This window comes from Pelophylax lessonae (assembly GCF_965119305.1).
Source record: "Pelophylax lessonae genome assembly, chromosome: 4".
Taxonomy (NCBI): Eukaryota; Metazoa; Chordata; class Amphibia; order Anura; family Ranidae; genus Pelophylax; species Pelophylax lessonae.
Window position 1 is genome coordinate 26,510,949 of NC_138771.1, and position 25,791 is coordinate 26,536,739.

Here is a 25,791-nt window from a genome sequence, read left to right on the forward strand (position 1 = left end):
TTATCATGCAGCTTCCGGGGTACGTAACAAGAGCGTACTTCTGAACAGTAGATGGAAATGTACCTGTTTGTGGTCAGTGGGACATTATTTCACAGTCTGGGAAGCGGTGAGGATTTAGCATGTGAAGAACAGGTCAGCGCTGTTTGCTGTATTGTGCTAAGGCCCCTTTCACCCAGACTTTCCGATCCGATCCGCCTGTCAGCTTTCCAGGCAGACCGGATCGGATGCTCCATGCAGCCCTATAGAGCAGGAGATGTCAGCGGAGACATCTCTGCTGACACCCGCTGCTATCCGATCCGATCCTGTCCGTGAAATCCAGACAGATGGAAACCCTATTTTCCATCCGTCTGGAGGATCAGATCAGATAAGATCGAATGAAAACGGCCAGGCGATCCGTTTTCATCTGATTTTCCATAGAGGAGAGCGGGGGGGGCTCTGACAGCTCTGTCTCTGCAAAGTAAGCAGAGACGGACCTGTCATCTGCCTGCTCAGTGGGGATCGATCCCCGCTGAGCAAAACTGAGTCCGTCGGGCGCACCGCCTGTGTGAAAGGGGCACAACACAAAAGTTTGTCTGCTGTACTCCTCCGATGAAGGAGAAACACAGCCTGAGACAGATGTCGGAGACACAACAGAATGGAATGTAAACTCTGATAAGGAAAGTTTGAACTGTAATGCACTTTCTGCTGTTGCATGGGTTTAGATAAAAAAAAATATGCAGATATCTATTCAGTAATATCGGGCTCTTGGTGATTCAGCAGGGCAGCTCTCTGGGCGCCATGTCTGATACGCTTTAGGCCCCTTTCACACTTGTGTGACTTGTCCTGCGATTTGGGGCTGCAAAGTCAAATGACAAGTCGTACTCCATGATTTCTAATGATTAACGTTCATATCTGTGTGACTTTAAGTTGCAACGACTTCAAAGTAGTCCCTGCACAACTTTGGTCCGACTTTGATGCCTTTTGAGATCCATAGACATAGGCATTGCTTCAAGGCCAGTCAAAATTGTGGCAAAATCGTGCGACTTTTAGGTCACACAAGTGTGTAAGGGGTCTTAAAGTCCTATTAAAGGGTGCTGTTGTTTTTTTTTTTTTTTAATTACAGTAAAAAAAATGTTTTACTATGGTTTTGCACAGATGTCCTTCTTCTTGGGGCCCCTGCCAGCACTCCTGGCTCCTCCCACTTGCTGAGTGTCCCCAGAACAAGCTGCTTGCTCTGGGGGCACTCGTGCATGCTCACTCCCGAGCCGCCTCTGTGTCTCCATAAGACACACAGAGCGCGGCTCAGCCCTGTCCCCGCTCTCTCCTCAGTGGCGGTGATTGACGGCAGCGGGAGTCAATGCTGTGTCTCAGCCAATGAGGAGGGAGAGACCCGGGAGAGCTGCTGCTCTCATGCACATTGCTGGATCAAGCAAGTATTAAGGGGGGGGGGGGGGGCGCTGTACTTTTAACCTTCATGCATACAATGCATGAAGGAAAAAGGCCTTCAGCCTTACCACCACTTTAAAGAGATAAAAAAAAAAGTTTGTGTAGAAAAAAAAAATAATAATTAAAATAAGATTTATTAAAAAAAAAAAAACCTAGATCAAGGTTTAATCTAGGTCAGTCCCAGGGTTAGTGTTTGGGTCAAGGTCATGATCAGGGGTCAATATTTTTTGGATAGGATTTTTTATTTTAAATTAGTATCAGTGTCAGTGTGTTTTAGGAAGGATAAAAAAGAGCAAAATGCGCATTATTAATTCTGGGCTACAGATACAAACAAAAACTAACATACACATATTTGGTATCGCTGCAATCCTCGGGACCAGGAGGATTTGTTTTGGGTTGTAGCTTGGTGGTAGGTTATGGTAGTAGCAAGAAATATACAGTTACATTTTTAAAAATTACTATTTTGGGCCATTTTTCATTAGATAATAAAAAATAAAAAAAAAATCAGGAGATATTCATTACCATTTACCACCAAATGAAAGCTCAATTTGTCTTGAAATAAACAAGGTATGATTCACCTGGATGCACAAAGTAGTTGTGATGATACGTACATGTATACTAACACATGCCAAAGTTTCAAAATTGTGCTTAGGCTTGTAAGTAATTGTAAAGTCTTGTTTTTTTTTTTTTTTTTAATAACAAACCTGTCATACTCACCTCCTCTGTGCAGTGGTTTTGCACAGAAGATCCTCCTCTTCTCGGGTCCCTCTTCTGTGCTCCTGGCCCCTCCCTTCTGTTGAGTGTCCCCACAGCAAGCAGCTTGCTATAGGGGCACCCCAGCCACGTCACAGCTCCCTGTGTCCATTCAGCCCGGCCCCGCTCCCTTTCTTTCCTGGTTGGCTGACTGATTTTGATTGACAGCAGCAGGAGCCAATCGCGCCATGCTGCTGTCTTAGCCAATGAGGAGGGGAGTCCGGGGCAGCTGAGACCCTCCTGCAACATCGCTGGATAAAGATGGGCTCAGGTAAGTATTAGGGGTTCTGCTGAACACAGAAGGTTTTTTATCTTAACGCATAGAATGCATTAAAGTGTAATTCCACTTTTGTTGAGAAAAAAAACATTCCCCTCTGGGTGATCTCTGTACATTGCAGGGATTTTAACAAACATTGTTGCAGATTCCTATCTTTTGTTATTCTGAAGAAATCATTGTTTGTTCCTCTGTGCTGAGCGGGTCTAATGGGAGTGGTTTCATAATTATCTATCAGCTGTGGCAGCTGCAGGGCTCTAATGAGGAAATCTGCTGGGCCTGCATCCCTTTAGACTTGTTCCTATTGGGAGTATCTCACCAGAAATGACATTTTTGTTGCAGGGGATGCCAGAAATCTGACTTGTATCTTAGGCAGACTTCTGGGAAAATTGGTGAGCCAATCACACAAGCAGGAAATGATGTTTCTGGGGGTGTGGTCAGTATACATTCTGTGTACAGAACACCTCCAGGCGGCCATATTGCATTGCATTTCCAGAAAATTACAACAGCTGCAGATTGAAAAGGAAAGGTAATTTTTAATAACATTCAAATTACAATATGATTTGTGTCGCAATTGTATACACTATATGGTTTTTTTCTTTATTTTCTATTTTTTTGCCACGAAAGTGCAGTTATCCCCGCCGTGCCGTCCGCTTACCTCTATGACGGGCGACATGTCCAGTCGCCCGTCTTCCGGGATCGCGGCATCCGGTCATCTGATTGGCCGGAGCCGTGGTGATGTCACTCCCGCGCACGCGCGAGGGAGCTGATGGTCACAGCACGGGGCTCTGAAGGAACGGCACCAGCGGCCGTTCCTTCAGAGCGCATGCGCCAGTGACGTCACTGGCTGCATGTAAGGTAAATATCTCCTAAACGGTACATGTTTAGGAGATATTTACAGTACCTATAGGTAAGCCTTATCATAGAATTACCTATAGGTAAAAGTTGCAGAGGAGGGTTTACTTCCTTTTTAAAGCTTTGCCTTGTCCATAAGGGTCCTTTCACACGGGCGGTGCGCCCGACGGAGTCCATTCTGCTCAGCAGGGGTTCGATCTGTTGATCTCTGCTGAGCAGGCGGATGACCGCTCCGTCTCCGCTCTGTGTGCGGAAATGGAGCTGTCAGAGCTCCGCTGTCCTCTTTGGGGAGATCGGATGAGAACGGACCGCCTGTCCGTTCTCATCCGATCCTCCAGACGGTTGTAAAATAGGGTTCCATCCGTCCAAATTTCACAGACAGGATCGGATAGCAGCGGGTGTCAATGGAGATGTCTCTGCTGACATCCGCTGCTCCATAGGGCTGCATGGAGCATCCAATTAGGTCCGCCTGAAAAACTGACAGGCAGACCGGATCAGAAAGTCTGTGTGAAAGGGACCTTAGACTATTCTTTACACTAGCAAAATGTTTGTTTGGTTTTTTTATCACAAAAAGATAAAAATGAATGTCTTACCTTTGGTCTTTTCCTTTCACTTCTACAAATTCAAGAATGGCAGACCTAATAAATAATGCAAAAGAGAAATCCAATGAGAAATCACAGCCATGCAAAAAAATCTCACAAAATCAGCATTGAGCATTAAATCAGCATTTTCAACAATGAGCAACAACTGTAAAAGTGATGTCAATAAAAAAAAACTGCCTATATTGCCCGAAAAAACACAGATGCAAACTTCCATTCTCCAATGTTATCTTCCAGTACAGCCAGAATCAGTTGCTGTGAAGCAGATAATTACAATTTGGTTTGACAAATTAAAAGTAGAACTATAGGCAAAATATATATATCTATTTTTTTAAATTTGGATAGAGTAAGGGAGGGTTATAACCCCTGTCAGATTTATCTTTGCCAGTTGTGTCCCATAGCCAAAACAGGAAGTGAGAGGAAACGTCTGGTTGTCACCATTGGAAGAATTTCCCTCTATTACTGTTTCAGGGGACACCCCAATATTTTTTTTTTTTTACTTTTAATGACAACAGTAAAGAGGACAAATAGAGAGGGTGAATCTCCCCAGGAGCTGGCTGGTATTGTAATCCCTCTTCACGCAACCCAAAAAAAAAAAAAAAGGGGCTCCTGCTGCTGTCAGTCATATCCTGTAAGCGGGGGAGGGGTGGGGTTGGGCGAGCCGCACTGTGCGTGTCAATGAATGCACACAACTCAGCTCAGAAGATCACTCGCACAATTGCCCCCTTAACACATGGCTTGCTGAGGAGGCACTTGGAAGAAGAAGAAGAGGAGCAGAGAGCTGGCAGGGGACTCCAGAAGGGGACGCAAGGGACCACTTTGTACAATACCAATACACTTAACAAGTATGCCATCTTTTTTTATTTTAGGAAAATAAAAGGCATTTAATATCACTCTGTGATGAAGTGACCCATCAGTTAAAATGGTTGTAAAGGCTAAAGCTTTTTTTTTTTTTACTTTAAAGGAGTTGTAAAGGCAGAAGGTTTTTATTTATCTTTCCATGCATTAAGATAAAAAGCCTTCTGTGTGTAGCAGCCTCCCCAGCACCCCTAATACTTACCTGAGCCCCATCTCTATCCAGGGATGTCCACGAGTCCCTCGGCCGTCCGGGACTCTCCTTCCTGATTGGCTGAGACACAGCCGCAGCGCCATTGGCTCCAATGGCTTTCAATCAAAGTCAATTAACCAATCGGGAAAGAGAGGGGGCGAGGCCGAACAGCAGCTCCGTGTCTGAATTGACACACGGAGTTGCAGCTCAGCTCGGGTGCCCCCATAGCAAGCTGCTTGCTGTGGGGGCACTCGATAGGAGGGAGGGGCCAGGAGCAGCAGCGAGGGACCCGAGAAGAGGATGATCTGGGCTGCTCTGTGCAAAACCAACTGCTCAGAGGAGGTAAATATACCATGTTTGTTATTTATTTCTTTTTTTTTTTCAACAAGACTTTAAAATCACTTTAATGTATACTCCACATTAAGGTAAAAAACCCTTTGGGTGCAACTTTTCTCCTGTCCCCCCTAAATACTTACCTGAGCCAGATCTCGGTCTGGTGCTGCTCTCTCTCACCCTCCTCACTGGATTCAGTGAGAGCAGCAAGAGCCATTGGCTCCTCCTCCTGTCAATCAAATCTAGTGATGAGAAAGGGGGGAGGGGGCAGGGCCAAGACACACTGTTTGCCATTGGCACCTGCTGCTGTCAATCCAATCTAGTGATGAAGGAGTGGGGGGCCGGACTGAGCCACACTGTGTTTGCCATTGGCTCCTGCTGCTGTCAATCAAATCTAGTGAGGAGGTAGTGGGGGGGCAGGACTGAGCCACACTGTTTCACATTGGCACCTGCTGCTGTCAATCAAATCTAGTGCCTGCACAAGAACCACCCCCCAGCAAGCAGCTTGCTGGGGAGGAGGGGGCACTCCATGGCAGAAAGAGCCAGTGATCCTTTAGCCTTGGATCACACTAGTGCAGCTTTAAAATCACGCTACTTTAGCACGTTTTGAAAGCTGCAGATCAGTGCAATTTGGATCTCCGATTTCATTGCAGCTTGCGACCTCATTTAACAGAAGTCAATGCAAGTCGCAATCAAATCGCAAAAAAGTAATGCGGGAACCTTTTTCAGAGTTGCAACGATTTGAACCGTTCCCTTCTAGGCAATGGAGTGCAACTTGTCATAACATTTTAAAATGTCAAATCGCAACTGTGTGAACCAGGGCTTTAAGCAATTATAAAGTCTCGTAGAGGCTGGAGCTCCTGGCCCCTTCCTCCTGCTGAGTGCCCCCAAATCAAGCAGTTTTCTATGGGGGCAACCGAGCCGAGATGCAGCTCTGTGCATCCATTCAAACACAAAGCTGCAGTTTGGCCCCGCCTCCCCTCTCTCCTGATTGTCTGAGTTTGATTGACAGCAGCAGGAGCCAATGGATCCGCTGCTGTGTCTCAGCCAATCAAGAGAGAGAGTCCCAGACGGCTAGAGCACTCGTGGACATTGCTGGATAAAAGGGGGTTTAAGTAAGTATTAGGGGGCTGCTGCACATAGAAGGCGTTTTATCTTAATGCATAGAATGGATTAAGATTAAAACCTTCTGACTTTACAACTCCCTTAAAGCGGAAGTATCGTCAATTTTTTACCTTTTACCTACAGGTAAGCCTATAATAAGGCCAATAATAAGGCTTACCTGTAGGTAAAATTAATATCTCCTAAACCTGCAAGGTTTAGGAGATATTCGCCCTGCATGCAGCTGCTTCGGAGCTCTTTGCCGACTCCTTGCCGGAAAGTGACTCCCGCGCGAATGCGCGGAAGTGACGTCATCGCGGCTCCGGTCACTCACAGTGCCGGAGCCGCCGAACCCGGAAGAGACGCCGAGGGAAAATGTCAGCTCCCTCAGCGGTGTCCGGGCAACCGTGTGGGGGCTTAGTTTCAAGGTAAGTATTTCATAATGAGCTAGTATGCGATGCATACTAGCTCATTATGCCTTTGTCCTGCAGGGTTTCTTTTTTTTTTTTCCGGTGAGGATACAACCGCTTCAATATCACTTTAAATACAGAGCCTTGATTTCATTTGCAGGTTTAGGGTCCATGTACACGGGACGTTGTTAATAGTCCCTTTGAATGCTGGAATTTTTAGGACGTTTGAAACGTCCGTTCGGTCGCGTTTGTACCCGCGTTTAGCGGGCGTTTAGCGGGTGTTTGCATTTAGAACCGTTCCTAGAGGTCAAAAAAATATTCCCCTTTAAAATGGAAAAACACGAATGCCAAACGTGGGTCATCGCGTTCGGTCGCGTTCGGATGCGTTCGGACGCGTTTTTGCGTTTGAAACGCCGGGAAACACACGTTCGAACGCAAATAATTGCGTTCTAAAAACAGTCCCTGAACGCAACTGCCCGCAAACGACCTGGTGTACATGGACAGATAAGATAAAATGTAGATGGGTTCAGGGGCTTCTAATAAAAAACGCCCAACTGCTCCTAAACGGCCATTTCCAGCGTCCCGTGTACATGGAGCCTTACTGAAACAAAGGAAACAGTGAAGCATTGTGCAACATTTAATATCAATATGCATAGATACATGCCAAAACAATGTATCAAAAGCAAACTGCAATGCAATGAATGGCTCCATTCATTCACGAATCTGCAACAACTGTAGCTGTATACCAATGATAGTGTCTACAGTGTGATTCATCACATATACCTTTTCCTGTATATAGGAAAGGTGACCACCTGAATGGATATATCTTATTTAAAAAAATAAATTATAATTTTAAAAAAGGGATATTTACCTAAATTATATGATTTTTAATTTTTTTTTTGCCAACTATTTTTTTTTTTAACGCGCATGTTCATCTTTCATCACGTTAAAGAAGAATTCAAGGTATAGATATTTTTACATAGTTAAATTGGTCCAGCTTGGATCAATGTAACTATGTATAGTTGTGCCCATAAGTTTACACACCCTGGCAGAATTTATGATTTCTTGGCCATTTTTCCGAGAATATAAAACTTTTCTTTCACTCATGGTTAGTGTTTGGCTTAAACCAGGGGTGGCAAACTCCATTTAATCGAGGGCCGAATCAGCAATATGATTGCCCTCAAAAGGGCCGGTTGTATCTGTAAGACTAGATGTTCACAGCATCACCTACCCTTACATAAGATGTCAGGAGCCTCCCCACCTTCAGAAGTTGAATCCCCCATCCTCCCTTACATTACAGTACAAGCTGGAGGCATTGCTGGAAAGCAGAAAGCACAGGGTCAGAAGGAGATCTGGAGCTCTCCTGCAGCTGTAGAAGAGGTGCGAGGGCCACATGAAATGGCCTGGAGGGCCGGATTCGGCCCGCGGGCCTTGTGTTTGACACACGTGGCTTAAGCCATTTATTATCAATCAACTGTTTACTCTTTTTAAATCATAATGACAACAGAAACTACCCAAATGACCCTGATCAAAAGTTTACACACCCCGGTGATTTTGGCCTGATAACATGCACACAAGTTGACACAAAGGGGTTTGAATGGCTATTAAGTCCCGGTTCACACTTCTGCGAGTGCGGGGTTCGCATGTAATGTCGGAGCGCACTGCTCTGACATTACATGCGATCAGCTGTGCGGTGCGAGTTTAGCCATACAGTTTGTATGGCTAAATTCGCATCGCACCCGGAGCAAACACGCACAGGAGGCATTTTTGCAGCCGCATCAGGATCGGATCGCACAGCGGTTCACACTTGTGCGATCCGCTCCTGAGCGAACTGCACGATCGCACTGCGATATGCGATCAAACTGGGGGTGTCGTTAAGATTACATTGACACCCCCAGCGTATCGCATATGGCAGTGTGAGCTGCCGGGGGTGCGTGTGCGATGCGGGAACAGGCTGCGAATTCGCAGCCTTCCCGCATCGCATAAATGTGAACCGAGCCTAAAGGTAACCATCCTCACCTGTGATCTCTTTGCTTGTAATTAGTGTGTGTGTGTATAAAAGGTCAATGAGTTTCTGGACTCCTGACAGACCCTTGCATCTTTCATCCAGTGCTGCACTGATGTTTCTGGATTCTGAGTCATGGGGAAAGCAAAAGAATTGTCAAAGGATCTGCGGGAAAAGGTAGTTGAACTGTATAAAACAGGAAAGAGATATAAAAAGATATCCAGTGAACTGAGAATGCCAATCAGCAGTGTTCAAACTCTAATCAAGAAGTGGAAAATGAGGGGTTCTGTTAAAACCAAACCACGGTCAGGAAGACCAACTAAAATTTCAGCCACAAATGCCAGGAAAATTGTTTGGGCTGCAAAGAAAAACCCACAAATACCTTCAGGTGAAATACAGGACTCTCTGAAAACATGTGGTATGGCTGTTTCGAGATGCACAATAAGGAGGCACTTGAAGAAAGATGGGCTGCATGGTCGAATTGTTAGAAGAAAGCCATTACTATGCAAATGACTCAAAGTATCCCGCTTACAATACACCAAACAGCACAGAGACAAGCCTCAAACCTTCTGCCACAAAGTAATTTGGAGTGATGAGACCACAATTGAGCTTTTTGGCCACAACCATAAATGCTACATTTGGAGAAGAGTCAACAAGGCCTATGATGAAAGGTACCCCATTCCTACTGTGAAACACGGCGGTGAATCGCTGATGTTTGGGGGATGTGTGAGCTACAAAGGCACAGGAAATTTGGTCAGAATTGATGGAAGGATGAATGCAGAATGTTATCAAAAAATACTGGAGGAAAATTTGTATTCATCAGCCCGGAAGCTGCGCATGGCACGTACTTGGACATTCCAACATGACAATGATCCTAAACACAAGGCCAAGTCCACCTGTCATTGGCTACATCAGAATAAAGTGAAGGTTCTGGGGTGCCCATCTCAGTCTCCTGACCTCAAGATCATTGAGACACTCTGGGGAGATCTCAAACGTGCCGTTCATGCAAGACAGCCCAAGAGTCTATAGGAACTGGAGGCTTTTTGCCAGGAATAATGGGCAGCTTTACCATCTGAGAAGATAAAGAGCCTCATCCACAAATACCACAAAAGACTTCAAGCTGCCATTGATGTTAAAGGGGGCAATACACGGTATTAAGAACTGGGGTATGTAAACTTTTGATTAGGGTCATTTGGGTAGTTTCTGTTGTCATTATGATTTAAAAAGAGTAAACACAGCTGATTGATAATAAATGGCTTCAGCCAAACACTAACCATGAGTGAAAGAAAAGTTTTTGTGTTATCATTCATATTCTCTGAAAAATGGCAAAGAAATCAAATTCTGCCAGGGTGTGTAAACTTATGAGCACAACTGTATATACCGTACCTGTGGGATCCCTCCAGTTGGAAATCACTGATAGACATCGCTCCAGCGATCTCCACTAGTTTCCAGGACCCTTGTTGAGCAGCTGTCCTATTAACACAGAAGTTCAGACAATGGGCAAAAGCACCATTCAGAGAATGCGTTTAATCTCATCAACTAATACAAAGCGTTCTCTGATTGCACAAGGTGGAGAGTGTGACGTCTCTTCTCCAATCAGGGAATGCTTTGCATTAACTGAACGAATGAAAAATGACCTCTGAATGGTACCCCTGCCAAGCAACCAATCTCCTGTGTTTACAATGAAGCAGGGAAGCCACTCAGCACAGGACCTGGAAGCTAGTGGAGCTAAGGGCTAGTGCAGCCCTCTGCTTACTTTTACTTGGTCCTTAGGCTTTATTTCCCCTACTGTGAGCAACGCTGGGGCAAAGTTCCTGCCACTGACACCCACAATGGGGCACTACTGCTTCCATTGATGCCAATGACGGGGCACTATTCCTCCCACTTCTACCAATGATGGGGCACTATTCTACCCATTTATACCAATGATGGGGCACTATTCCTCCCACTGATACCAATGATGGCGAACTCCTCCCACTGACACCAATGATGGGGAACTATTCCCCCCACTGACACCAATGATGGGGAACTATTCTTCCCATTGATACCAATAAGGGAGCACTATTCCTCCAACTGATACCAATATTAGGACAATGTTGTTCCCACTGACACCAATGATGGGGCACTATTCCTCCCACTGACACCAATGATGGGGCACTATTCCTCCCACTGACACCAATGATGGGGCACTATTCCTCCCACTGACACCAATGATGAGGCACTTATCCTCCCACTGACACCAATGACGGCGCACTTATCCTCCCACTGACACCAATGACGGGGCACTTATCCTCCCACTGACACCAATGACGGGGCACTTATCCTCCCACTGACAGCAATGACGGGGCACTTATCCTCCCACTGACACCAATGACGGGGCACTTATCCTCCCACTGACACCAATGATGGGGCACTTATCCTCCCACTGACACCAATGATGGGGCACTTATCCTCCCACTGACACCAATGATGGGGCACTTATCCTCCCACTGACACCAATGATGGGGCACTATTCCTCCCACTGACACCAATGATGGGACACTATTCCTCCCACTGACATCAATAATGGGACACTATTCTTCACATTGATACCAATAATGGGGCACTATTCCTCCCACTGACACCAACAATGGAGCACTATTCCTCCCACTGATACTGACGATGGGGCACTATTCCCCCCAATGACACCAACGACGTGACACTATGGCACTATTCCTCTCAGTGACACCAATGATGGGGCATTAATCCTCCCACTGACACCAATTATGGGGAACAATTCTTCACATTGATACCAATAAGGGGGCACTATTCCTTCAACTGATACCAATGATGGGGCACCATTCTTGTCACCAATACCAATAATGGGCCACTATTCCTCCCACTGACACCAATGATAGGGCACTATTACTTCCACTGACACCAATGATAGGGCACAATGCTTCCCACTGACACCAATGATAGGGCACAATGCTTCCCACTGACACCAATGATAGGGCACAATGCTTCCCACAGATACCAATGTGATCACTCCTATGATGGTGGAGGTGAGCAGTAATGACAAGGCCTCCCTTAGCCACATCCTAGGAGTATTCCAGCCAGGTTTCTGTATGTAAATGGCCCTCACCTATAGCAAGGGCATTATTCAACATTAATCAGAGCTGCACAATTTGTTTTTATCTACAGACATCCCTTATTTGCATAGGCAGTTTTTTGGAAATGTGAACTATCCCTTTAACATCATTTAAACAGTAGATTTCTCAAAGACCCCAACAAGCAAAGCAGACCACAATGAAGGAATTGATACCAGTTTCAAACATCGGGCTTCATGATTAGAAGATTTTACAAGAAAGGAGAGTTCCTGGTACTGATAGCAGCAAATGAATATCCCATACTGACATCTACAACAGAGTGTATCATAAACAATTGTTGGATTTATTCTAATAAGATACTTTTTAACTTTTATTCTTTATTTATTTATTATTCTTTATTTATTTATTTATTATTTATTTATTTTTTATTTTATTTTTTTTTGCATTTTAGCACTCTCCTCTAGCCACTTCTTGTCCACATATACTTGCTCCACCATTGGCTGCACATCATCCCTCTAGCTTTCTGAGAGTGACAGCATTGGACCATGCCTGCACAATGTGGTAAGGCCTGTTTCACACTTCAGCTTATAATAGAGCAGTGTGCACAGCAAGATCTGACAAACCATCTGCAGAACTTTCAGGAAGCTTTATTAAAGCTTTCTCCTCCAGTTTGTACATGTTGAACACAAATCCTAATGGGATTGTTGATTTCCACTTTAATCACATGACCAGGACATTTTTTTTTTGCGATATGGCACTGCGTTAATTTAACTTAGACGATTGTGCGGTCATGCAACGCTGTACCTAAACAAAATTGATATCATTTTTTTTGCCCACAAATAAAGATTTCTTTTGGTGGTATTTGATCACCTCTGCAATTTTTTTTTTTTTTAACCACTTAAGCCCGGGAAGATTTTACCCCCCTTCCTGACCAGGCCCTATTTTGCGATTCGGCACTGTGTGACTTTAACGGACAATTGCGCGGTCGTGCGATGCTGTACCTAAACAAATTTGAAGTCCTTTTTTTCCCACAAACAGAGCTTTCTTTTGGTGGTATTTGATCACCTGTGCGATTTTTTGATCATGCACTATAAACAAAAAAAGAGCGACAATTTAGCAAAAATAATATTTTTCACATTATTTTTTTATATGAAATTACCAAAAAAAAATGTAAAAATCAAAATTTTTTAACATTTTTGGCCAATTTGTTTTCTGCTACATATGTTTGGTAAAAAAAGAAAAAATCACAATAAGCGTATTTTGATTGGTTTGCGCAAAAGTTATTGCGTTTACTAACTAAGGGAAAGATTTTTGTCATTTTTTTTGGGTTTTTTTTTTTTTAACGAGTAATGGCGGCGATCTGCGATTTTTTTTGCAGGACTGCGACATTGCGGCGGACAGATCGGACCCTTGACTGACATTTTTGACACTTTTGGGGGGACCAGTGACATTACTGCAGTAATCAGTGCTATACATATGCACTGTTACTGTAAAAATGACACTGGTAGGGAAGGGGTTAACTTTATTGGGGAAGGAGGGGTTAAGTGTGTCCTAGGGGCGTGCTTCTAACTGTGCAGGGATGTGGCTTTACATGTAACAGCAGAGATCTACGGTCCAACATAGCAGGACTGTTAGATCTCTGCTGTTACACAGGGAAGAATGAGAGGCGGCTTTGTTTACATTAGCCGCCTGCCTTTCTCCTTTCACAGCGGACGATCGCGAGTGCTCGGCGGACATCGGGTCCGCCGGTCATTTGCGCGGAGGTGTCCGTGAACGAGCGGGAGCGCGCGGCGCGCGCTCACCCCTATTGGCTCACAGGCTAGTGACGTACCCATACGTCACTTTGCCTGGCCGGGGCTGACCACCGCAGTAGATGTACTTGCGGCGGTCGGCAACCGGTTAAAACAAAAACAGAGTGACAATTGTGAAACAAAAAAAAAAAAAAAACAATCAATATTTTTTACTTTCTGCTATAAAACATATCCAATAAAAAATGTAAAAAATCAAATTTCTTCATAAATATAGGCTAATATGTATTCTGCTACATATTTTTGTAAAAAAAAAAAAAAAAATCCCAACAAGTATATTGATTGGTTTGCGCAAAAGGTATCGCGTCTACAAACTATGGGATATTTACTGGAATTTTTATTAGATTTTTATACTACTGATGTTGGCAATCAATCAGTGACATATAGCAGGACTGCGATATTGCGGCGGGCATACTGACAATAATACAGTGATCAGTGCTAAAAATATGCACGGTCACTGTACGAATGACACTGGCTGGGAAGGGGTTAAACCTCTAGGGTGACCAAAGGGTTAAATGTGTGCCTAGCCAGTGTTTGTGTGCACACAGTGTGCTGCTTTTACTAAGGGAAGTAATGGATTTTATTTTCAGCATTGCAGGGAAAGAAAATCCATCACTTCCCCCTGTCAGAAAGGAGCCCTGCCTTGTTTACTGATCACCAGTGCCCTGATTACACAAGAGTGAAATAAAATGCCATAACTGCCCAACATCGGTGCCCACAGTGCCCGCCATCAGTGCCCATAGTGCTGCCAGTCAGTGCCTGCTCATCTAGGCACTGATGGGCACTGACTGGCAGCACTATGGGCACTGATGGTGCTGCCCATCAGTGCCACCCATCGGTGTCCATCAGTGCCACCCATCAGTGCCGCCTCTCAGTGCCCATCAGTGCCGCCCGTCAGTGCCGCCTCTCAGTGCCACCTATCAGTGATCATCAGTGCGGCATATTAGTACCTCCTCATCAGTGCCACCTCATCAGTGCCATCTCATCAGTGCCCATAAGTGCCACCTCATCAGTGCCGCCTCATCAGCGCACATCAGTGAAGGAGAAAAATGTATTTATTTTCAAAATTTACTCACAGAAAATAAGAAAAACTTTTTTTTTTTTTTTTCAAAATTTTCTGTCTTTTTTTTTTGTTTTGTAAGAAATAAAAAACCCAGAGGTGATTAAATACCACCAAAAAAAAGCTCTATTTGTGTGAAAAAATGATAAAAATGTCACATGGGTACATTGTAGCATGACCGCGCAATTGTCATTCAAAGTGTGAGAGCGCTGAAAGCTGAAAATTGGCCTGGGCAGGAAGGGGGTGAAAGTGCCCTGTAGGCAAGTGGTTAAAGTGGCAATCAGCACTCCAATTAGGATCTGTGTTTAACATTTACCAACTGGAGCTGAATGGTCCTTTAACCACTTGCCGACCGCCGCACGACTATCTACGTGGGCGGTCAGCCCCTCACAGGCAAAGTGACGTAGGTCTACGTCGCTCGCCTGTGAGGGTTTAGGGAGCGAGCGCGCGCCGCCGGAGGCGCGCTCCCGCTCCCGCGTGGTCACGGACCCCCCCGCGCGCGTGACCGGCGGACCCGATCGCCGCCGGCCACTCTGCGATCGGCGGGGGAGAGGGAGATAGTCAGGCAGCTTGTGTAAACAAGCTGCCTGTCATTCTCCTCTCTGTATGAGAGCTGATCACATGGATCTACTATGTAGATCCATTGATCACTCTGCATACAGTTGAAGCCACAGCCAATCACAGTTAGAATCACGCCCCTAGGGACACACACAGCCCCTCCCTCTCAAATAAAGTTAACCCCTTCACTACCAGTGCATTTTTACAGTAACAGTGCATATGTATAGCACTGATTACTGTAGAAATGTCACTGGTAACCCCAAAAGTGTCAAAAATGTCAGTCAAGGGTCCGATCTGTCCGCCGCAATGTCGCAGTACCGCAAAAAAAATCGCAGATCGCCGCCATTACGCGTTAAAAAAAAAAACAACAAAAATGACAAAAATCTTTCCCTTTGTTAGTAAACGCAATAACTTTAGCGCAAACCAATCAAAATACGCTTTTTGCGATTTTTTTTACCAAACATAGGTAGCATAAAACAAATTGGCCGAAAATATTAAAAAATTTTGATTTTTACATTTTTTTTTGGGGGAATTTCATATAAAAAAAAGGGAAAAATATTGCTATTTTTGCAAAATTTACGCTCTTTTTTTGTTTATAGCGCGTGATCAAAAAATCGCACAGGTGATCAAATACCACCAAAAGAAAGCTCTGTTTGTGGGAAAAAAAAGGACGCCAAATTTGTTTAGGTACAGCGTCGCACGACCGCGCAATTGTCCGTTAAAGTCACGCAGTGCCGAATCGCAAAATGCCCTCTGGTCGTTTGGCAGCCAAATCCTCCGGGGCTTAAGTGGTTAAGAGTCGGTTCACACTGAGGCGACACGACTCCTTACTACTTCGGTGGCGACTTGTGCATTACCATGCACCAGGACTTCGGAGCGACTTGCAGGGACTTCACATAATGGAAGTCTATGCAAGTCGCTCCGAGGTCACCGAAGTAGTACAGGACCCTTTTTCTAAGTCGGACTTGTGTCGCTCCTATTAGAACGGGTCCTGTAGCTGTCAATGGACCGCGACTTGTCAGGCTGACAAGTTGCCTGACAAGTCGTGCTAATGTGAACCGGCTCTAAATGTTTCAACATAGCTTGCTGAAAGTTCAGTAAATGCTTAGTCAAAGCTTGCTGTTCACACTGTTCTGAAGCCCGTGTGAAACAGGCCTTAAACCCTTTGTAGTCTTTAGCAAGTGACTCATGTCAACGCATGTGACAGAGTGACATTACCATTGGAAGACACTCATCACCCCATAACAGAAAGTGCCAGAAGAAGAACCTTCATCACCAGATTATTATTTTAATGAAAGCTGCTGATTCAAACCTAACTCCAGGATAAAATTTAAAATTAACCCCCCCCCCCTCTGTTTGATTGCCAAATTGAAAAAAAAAAAATTTCCAAATCCCCATTTTCACTTACCTTAAGCCACAGTCATGTGATCATCCAGCGTAGGCTCCTTTTCTCGGTTTACTTCCTGGATATATCCTTCTTCTGGGTGTCCACATCACTGGCGGCAGATTGTGGACAGTTCCCATTGGTTGGCCAACGGAGGGGTCCTCTCAGGATCCAAAAGACTACAAAGATTGGACCAATGGGAGTAGACGGCGAGGATAAACGTGCAGTGCTCAATTAGCAGTCCCCACAGGCGGAAATGTTGCCAGCGAGGGACTTGGATGGGAGGGTTCAGGTGGCTGTAACTGGCTTTCCACATTTAGAAGGGGGTGAGAGGTAGGGCTGGATAAGGTAGGCTTTAAAAAAAACCTTAACCTTCTCAAATAAGAGTTGATTGAGTCTTGATCAGCCTTCCTCAACATTTTTACCCCTAAAATCATTTTCAGGTTTCGGAGAACCCCAACTAATTTATAGAACATGCCCTTTACATTGGTAGTCAGTAGGAAGAATGCCGCATACAGCTAAAGATAATGGTGTCATTCTGTTTGATGACCCCGCTATCAGATGGGAGCTCAGTCTGCCACAGCTCATGGAACCGCTAGAAACCTTACAATATCTAGCTGTTGAAAAGTAAACCGTAGAACATTAACCACTTGCCGACCAGTCACGTTGACTGTACTGCGGCAAAGTGGCTCGATTCCGTCCAGCAACGTAGACCTACATCGCTGGACTCCTCCCCCTGTAGGCGGCGCTCGCGCGCCGCCGGAGGCGCGCTCCTGCTGTTTTCAGTCACAGCGGGAGTCGGGCCAGGGGAGGAGCAGCGGCGATCGCCGCCGCTCTTCCCCCCGATCGTCGGGGAATCAAGTCTGGAGATCCGCCCACTTGTGTAAAAAAAGCGGGCGGATCTCCTAAGTGACAAACAGTGACAGATTGCAGGGTTCAGCATAGCTGAACCCTCGATCTGTCCCTGTGTCACACAGTCACCTCCCCCCACACCCGTTAGTAAGCACCAGGCATACATTAACCCCTCCCTCTCCAATAAAATTAACCCCTTCCCTGCCAGTGTAATTTTTACAGTAACAGTGCATATGTATAGCACTGATTACTGTAGAAATGTCACTGGTACCCCCAAAAGTGTCAAAAATGTCAGTCAAGGGTCCGATCTGTCCACCCCAATGTCGCAGTACCGCAAAAAAAAAAAAAAAAAGACAGAAATCTTTCCCTTAGTTAGTAAACGCAATAACTTTTGCGCAAACCAATCAAAATACGCTTATTGTGATTTTTTTTTTACCAAACATAGGTAGCATAAAACAAATTGGCCGAAAATGTTAAAAAATTTAGATTTTTACATTTTTTTGGGGGGGAATTTCATATAAAAAAATGTTAAAAATATTGTTATTTCAAAATAAACGCTCTTTTTTGGTTTATAGCGCATAAAAAGTAAAAATCGCACAGGAGATCAAATACCACCAAAAGAAAGCTCTGTTTGTGGGAAAAAAAGGACGTAAATTTTGTTTGGGTATGGCATCGCACGACCGCGCAATTGTCAGTTAAAGTCGCACAGTGCCAAATCGCAAAAAGTGGCCCAGACGTAAGACAGCAAAATCCTCCGGTGGTAAAGTGGGTAAACTATGAATGCACCATCAGATGAGAGGTCAACTGGTAACTGTTCAAGGAACCATGGTTGAGAATGGCTGCTCTAGATGGATTTCATTGTCAAAGGCCCGATACTACAATACAATATTAGGCTGGTGCAAAATAAACCAGAACATTAAAAGCATATTATTTATTTATGCTAGGGATGCACCGATCCGATATTAGGATCGGATATCGGCACCGATACTGCCACAACAGCTGGATCGGGGGATCAGTAAAATTAACCGATCCACAGGCCGATCTGGTTTTGCTGAGTCCCGGCTCAGCCATCCCTTACTAGGTGTAGTAGTAGTATGGGATGGGAGCCGCTTCTTCCTGTATAGGTCCGGCTCACAGGCGGAGTGATATCAGATGCACTCCGCCTGTGAATGGAGGAGCCATACACACGAAGCAGTGACTTTGCTCTGTACTGCAGCCGCATGCTTTATGTGTGTAGTTCCGGATCGGTACCGGTATCGGCAGATACACAATGCCAGATATCGGTACAAAAAAAGGTCGGATCGGTGCACCCCTAATTTATGCACCATCAATTCAGCCCAGCTCGTGGAACCCTGGTTAAGAATGACTGTTCTAAATGGATTTTATTGCCAAAGGCCTGATACTACCTTACAGCATTAGGCTGGTGAAAAGTAAACTGGCACATTAAAATGTTAACTATGCATTCACCATCAGACTGGAGGTCAACCAGCTCCAGCTCAAGGAACCTCTGGAGGAACCCTGGTTAGGACTGGCTGCTCTAGAAGGACTTTGCTGCCAAGGGCCTGATACTGCCTTAGAATATCAAGCACTTGAAAAGAAATCAACACATTAAAAACATATAAATTAGCCATGAACCAGTACATGGAAGGTCAGTCAGCCCCGGCTCAAGGAACCTCTAGAGCAGGGGTCTCCAAACTTTCTAAACAAAGGGCCAATTTACTGTCCTTCAGACTTTAAGGGGGCTGGACTGTGACAAATGGAAGTAGAAAATGTCCCGATGTCAGTGGGAGTAAAAAAAAAAAAAAAATCACATAGTGCCTTGATCAGTAGGGAGTAGAATCATCAGTGATGTCAGCAGGAGGAATAGCGCCCCATCATTGGTGTCAGTGGGAGGAATAGTGCCCCATCATTGGTGTCAGTGGGAGCAATAGTGCCCTGTCATTGGTGTCAGTGGTAGGAATAGTGCCCCATCGTCTGTGTCTGTGGGAGGAATAGTGCCCCAGCAGTGGTGTCAGTGGTAGAAATAGTGCCCCATCGTCTGTGTCTGTGGGAGGAATAGTGCCCCAGCAGTGGTGTCAGTGGTAGAAATAGTGCCCCATCGTCTGTGTCAGTAGGAAAAATAGTGCTCCATTGTTGGTGTCAGTTGGAGGAATAGTACCCCATCGTCCGTGTCAGTGGGAGCAATTGTGCTCCATTGTTGATGTCAGTGGGAGGAATGGTGCTTCATCATTGGTGTTACTGGGAGGAATAGTGTCTGACTGGTGATGTCACTGGGAGGAATGCTGCTTCATCACTGATGTCACTGGGAGGAATAGTGTCTGACTGGTGATGTCAGTGGGAGGAATGGTGCTTCATTATTGGGGTTACTGGGAGGAATAGTGTCTGACTATTGATGTCAGTGGGAGGAATGGTGCTTCATCATTGGTGTCACTGGGAGGAATAGCGCTCCATATCAGTGATTTTCCTAATTGTTTATACTGATTGCGCTGCACTTATGTATGTTTTATGCTTTATATTGGGTTTGTGATTTACCTTTAGTATTCAGCTGCAACTGTAATAATTTTGTGGGTCTACTCTTTGCGCTGATTTTCTTTTGTATATTTATATCAGTGGGAGGAACAATATCCCAAGGGTAGGATAAAGGCAAGCAAAGTCCTGCATTCGGCCCACAGTCCGCAGTTTGTAGGCCACTGCTCTGGAGGAACCCTGGTTGGGAACTGCTGTTCTAGAAGGCCTTTGCTCCCAAGGGCCTGATACTTCCTTAGAATATCAAGCTGGGGAAAAGCTATCCAACACATTAAAGCAGGGATTCCCAAACTATGGCCCTCCAGTTGTTTAGGAACTACAATTCCCATCATGCCTAGTCATGTATGTGAATGTCAGAGTTTTACAATGCCTCATGGGATGTGTAGTTCTGCAACAGCTGCACGGCCGTAGTTTGGGAATCCCTGCATTAAAGCATTTAAATGATGCATGAACCAGCACATGGGGAGGTCAGCCAGCCCCAGCACAAGAAACCCCAGGCAACCCCCGGAAGAATCCTGGTTTGGAATGGCTGCAGTGCAGACAGACTTGGCCAAAGGCCTGAGACTACCTTAAAATATGAAGCTGGTGAAAAGTAAACCTGAACATTAAAACGATATTAACATGCAACATCTGATGGGGGGGGGGGGTTGTTGATTGGCCACAGCTTGAGGAACTCTGGTTGGGAATGACTGGTCTGGATGGTCTTTATTACCAAAGACCTGAGACTACCATATAATAACAATCAAGAGAAAAACATAGTAAAAGGTAAACTGGCACAATAACATTTGCATTTGTTTTTTCATCCCCCATTTACAACTCTGCATTTTTGAGCCAATACTCAGCAGTTGGAATCCCATATATTTTTTTTTAAATTCTGACCAATAACATTTCTATGCCCAAAAAAGGTTCATGACCTTTTTGGCTCCATAGGCTTTATTGGGAGCACCGGTATCCGTGTTTTTGCATCTGAACAACTGCTCTCCTCCTCACCCCAGCTAAACTGTGGGGCATAGTGCAGCACTAAGTAAACAAAGCCAATCTGTTGCACACAATGCAGTCTCATGTAAACAAAGCTAATCTGTACAGCAGAATAGAGCCCCAAGTTAGCGAGGCCAATCAGTGGAACTCACTGAAGCCCCATGTAAACAAAGCCAATCCGTGAATCACAATGCAGCCTCATCTATACAAAGCTAATCTGTAGAGCAGAATACAACACCAAGTAAGCGAGGTCAATCTGTGGAGCTCAACGAAGCCCCATATAAACAAAGCCAATCTGCAGGGCACCATACAGGCCTGGGCAAACAAAGCTAATCTGTGCAGCCCCGTGTACACAAGTTCAATCCGCTGAGACACAGCACTGCCTCATGTAAACAAAGCCAATCTATGGAACTCTGAGCAGCCCCATGTAAACAAAACCAATGTATGGCATGAGGCAGTCCTGTGTAAACAAAGCCAATTTGTGGGACACAAATATGTATGAACAAGACCAATCTGTGGAACCCTTAAGAGCCCCATGTAAACAAAGCCACTCTGTGGAACTCTGAACAACCCATGTAAATAGAGCCAATCTGTGGAACTCAGCACAGCCCCATGCAAACAAAGCCACTCTGTGGGGCTCAGTACAGCCCTGTGTGAATGAAGCCAATCTGTACAGTACAATGCAGATCTGAATAAACAAGGCCAATCTGCAGAACACAGTGCAGCCCCATGTAAACAAAGCCAGACTGTGGGACACAGCACAGCCCTGTTTAAACAAGGTCAAGCTGCAGGGCAAAATACAGCCCCCATGTAAACAAAGCCAATCTATAGGGCACGGCACAGCACTGCTCAATGTAAACTAAGCCAACATGTGTGGCACACATCAGCTCCATGTAAACAAAGCCAACATGTGTGGCACACGTCAGCTCCATGTAAACAAAGCCAACATGTGTGGCACACGTCAGCTCCATGTAAACAAAGCCAACATGTGTGGCACACGTCAGCTCCATGTAAACAAAGCCAACATGTGTGGCACACGTCAGCTCCATGTAAACAAAGCCAACATGTGTGGCACACATCAGCTCCATGTAAACAAAGCCAACATGTGTGGCACACGTCAGCTCCATGTAAACAAAGCCGACCTGTGTGATACAATAAAGCCCTGTGTAAACAAAGCCAAGCTGTGCAGCACAATTAAGCTTCATGTAAACAAAGCCAAGCTGTGCAGCACAATTAAGCTTTCTGTAAACAAAGCCAAGCAGTGCAGCACAATTAAGCTTTCTGTAAACAAAGCCAAGCAGTGCAGCACAATTAAGCTTTGTGTAAACAAAGCTAAGCAGTGCAGCACAATTAAGCTTCATCTAAACTAAGCCAAGCTGTGCAGCACAATGCAGTCCTGTGTAAACAAAGTCAATCTTTGGGGCACAGCCCAATGTAAACAAATCCAGGCTGTGCGGCACAATTAAGCTTCACGTAAAGAAAGCCAAGCAGTGGGGCACCATGCAGTCCTGTGTAAACAAAGCCAATCTGTGGGCAACAGCACAGCCCAGTTTAAACAAAGCCAAGCTGTGCAGCAAAATTCAGCTTCATGTAAACAAAGCCAAGCAGTAGAGCATGGCAAGGCAAAGTCAGTTGTAAACAAAGCCAAGCTGTGCAGCACAACCCAGCTTCATGTAAACAAAGCCAAGCTGTAGGGCATGGCAACGCATAGCCAATGTAAACAAAGTCACGTTATGCTGCACAACCCAGCTTCATTTAAACAAAGCCAATCTGTAGGGCAAGGTATGGCACAGCCCTATGTAAACAAAGCCAAGCTGTGCAGCACAACCCAGCTTCATGTAAACAAAGCCAAGCTGTGCAGCACAATCCAGCTTCATGTAAACAAAGCCAAGCTGTGCAGCACAACCCAGCTTCATGTAAACAAAGCCAATCTGTGGGGCATGGCATGGCACAGCCCAATATAAACAAAGCCAAGATGTGCAGCACAATCCAGCTTCATGTAAACAAAGTCAATCTATAGGGCAAGGCATGGCACAGCCCAATGTAAACAAAGCCAAACGGTGCAGCACAATGCAGCTTCATGTAGTCAAATAAAAGCTGTAGGGCAAGGCAAAGCCCAATGTAAACAAAGCCAAGCTGTGCAGCACCATTCAGCTTCATGTAAACAAAGCCAATCTGTAGGGCAAAGCATGGCACAGCCTAATATAAACAAAGCCAAGCTGTGCAGCACAACCCAGCTTTATGTAAACAAAGCCAATCTGTGCAGCACAACCCAGCTTTATGTAAACAAAGCCAAGCTGTGCAGCACAACCCAGCTTTATGTAAACAAAGCCAAGCTGTGCAGCACAACCCAGCTTTATGTAAACAAAGCCAAGCTGTAGGGCAAGGCAATGCACAGCCAATGTAAACAAAGCCAAACTGTGCAGCACAATCCAGCTTCATGTAAACAAAGCCAAGCTGTAGGGCATGGGAAAGCCCAATGTAAACAAAGCCAATCTGTAGGGCATGGCAAAGCACAGCCCAATGTAAACAAAGCCAAGTTATTCAGCACAGTTGATCTTTATGTAAACAAAGCCCATGTGAGGTGTGTGGGGGCTCCTGTAGGGGGAGGGGTGTCACCCTATAGAGTGATATGATTGGTGTAGAGTGCAGAGCAGGCCTGAGGGCCCCATACACACCTTCCATAGACAAGACACAGATGGTTGGGGGGAGGGGAAGGGTCCAGCAATGCTCACACTGTATATAGGACACCACAATGGGGTATGGGGACAATGGAGGGATCATGGCCTCCCCAGTCAGGGCAGTTTATTGAACACTGGCTGCCATTGTTGCGGAGTAGTGGGTGCAGGGAGCGGGTACCGGCCTGGCAGGTGGTGAGCCGCCGTGGAGGAAGGGGGGAGGTTACTATGACAGAGACACACTCACCCCCGAGACACACCACCGCCCAGCGCCTCACACCGCTCCGTACTTCCCGGGGCCTGCCCCATAACCCTCCGCGATAACGGGAAGCAGGCAGACAAAACTCCCACCCCCCTTCTCTCTCAGCCGCGACCAATCAGAAAGCGGCGCCGGAAAGCGAGCCCCGAAGGCTGCAAAGTACAACAGAGAGGTGGCACCGCGCTTGCGCGGCGCAGGACGTTCTCGGCGCTGATTGGCGGAGAACACTTCTCCGGAGCTCCTCCTTCTCCTCAAAGTTTCCCCCCCTCCACGCTGGTTGCTAGGCGATGTGCTGCTAGAGCGTCGCGCAGGCGCCGTGTTGCCGGAAATGCTGTGTGCGCTGCTTTTTATTCTCCCCATCCCCTTGTCTTCTCTTGTCAAGCGGTTGGAAGATGTGAGGGAGATTGCCGGGGGGAGCTGATAGGATGCTGGAGCGCCGTCTGAGGTGGGGGATGTGAATGCATGCTTTGTGATTTCTATGTCATCCTTAGGGTACAGCAGTGCTCAGGACTAAAGGCAAGGAAGAAGGTCGTGACAGGAAAGAAAAGAAATAAGGTCCTCTGGCTCCACAACACTAGAATTGTCCCCTCCCCCCAAAACAAGCATGCAGCAAGTAAAGTCTGACTTGGGGCCTCATTTTAACGAGATTCTGTCGCTTTGTCCGTAACCGGGGCCCTTTAATCCTCTCACCACTGGTGATGGCGTTGCGTTTTTTTTTGCGCATGCATTAGAAGGCGGTTTTTAGGACTGAAGATTACTTCAAACCCCTAAAATATAAATTTTCTGACCGCAGGGAATAAAATGGCGGTCGTTCCAATTGTTTCATGTCGCACGGTTTTAGCGCAACAATTTATCAAGCGTAAATTTTCAGTAAAAATAACACGCACAAATGCAATAAATCGCCCAATTTTCTGGTAAGATATAAAAGTGGAGGATGCGCCGAGTATGAGTTTTTTCCGCAGAGGTCCTAGAAAAAAAAAATGGCGATAGTTACAATTATTTATGTCACACCGTATTTGCACAGCGTTTTTTTTTTTTTTAATGCCATTTTTCTGGGGAAAAAAATACTTTCATTAATTAAAAAATAAATAAATAAACACAACCTAAACCCCAAGTTTTTTTTTTTTTTTTTTTATACTTTCATGAATTTAAAAACAAACAATGTAAACCCAAATTTTAAATTATTTATTTTTTTTAAATATAATAAAAGATGATGTTATGCCGACTAAATAGATACCCAACGTGTCACACCTCAAATTCACACACGCTCAGGAAACGCGACAAACTTCGGCATCCTGTATTTTCTATAGATGATGCTTTAACCCTTTCCCTGCCAGAGTTTGTTTTTTTTTTTTTTTTCTGTTGCACTTGTCTAAAAAAACATAATTTTAGGCCTGATTAGATTAGACCAGGCACTTTTTGGTTGCATGTAACAATCAGTTTTTTTTTTTTTTGTTTCTTTGCTAGAAAATTACTTCAAACCACCCAAACTTTATTTTTTATTTTTTCCACCGAGACCCTAGGAAAAAAATGGGGATAGTTGCAATTTTTTTTATGTCACTCAGCATTTGCACAGCGTTTTTTCAAATGCAATTTTTCTGGGAAAAAATACACTATGTGAATTAAAAAGAAAAACAAACAAACACAATTTTAAACCCCAATTTTTTTTTTTATTTATTTATTTTTTTAAATATAAAAGATAATGTTACGCCGAGTAAATAGATACCAAACATGTCACACCTCAAATTTGCACACGCTCAGGAAACGAGGACTAGCCTCGGCACCCTGTATTTTCT

General features: G+C 45.0%; 2 protein-coding genes across 3 annotated transcripts in view; one reads left to right on the top strand and one right to left on the bottom strand.

Annotated features, from left to right (window-relative positions):
• The window catches only part of ASB7 (ankyrin repeat and SOCS box containing 7), an 88,920-nt gene extending 64,805 nt beyond the window's left edge, over nt 1-24,115 (bottom strand). The window contains exons 1-2 of one of the 2 annotated variants that reach the window (XM_082253063.1): nt 23,984-24,115; nt 3,901-3,945 (exon numbers count right to left, since the gene is read on the bottom strand). The gene's annotated coding sequence lies outside the window, so the exon portion shown is untranslated. Of the gene's footprint in view, nt 1-3,900; nt 3,946-23,736 lie in introns of both variants that reach the window. The other variant, XM_082253064.1, reaches the window with a different exon arrangement.
• Nucleotides 24,116-24,346: 231 nt separating this feature from the next.
• Nucleotides 24,347-25,791, top strand: part of LINS1 (lines homolog 1) — a 76,016-nt gene continuing 74,571 nt past the window's right edge. The window contains exon 1 of the mRNA XM_082253050.1: nt 24,347-24,440. The gene's annotated coding sequence lies outside the window, so the exon portion shown is untranslated. The remainder of the gene's footprint in view (nt 24,441-25,791) is intronic.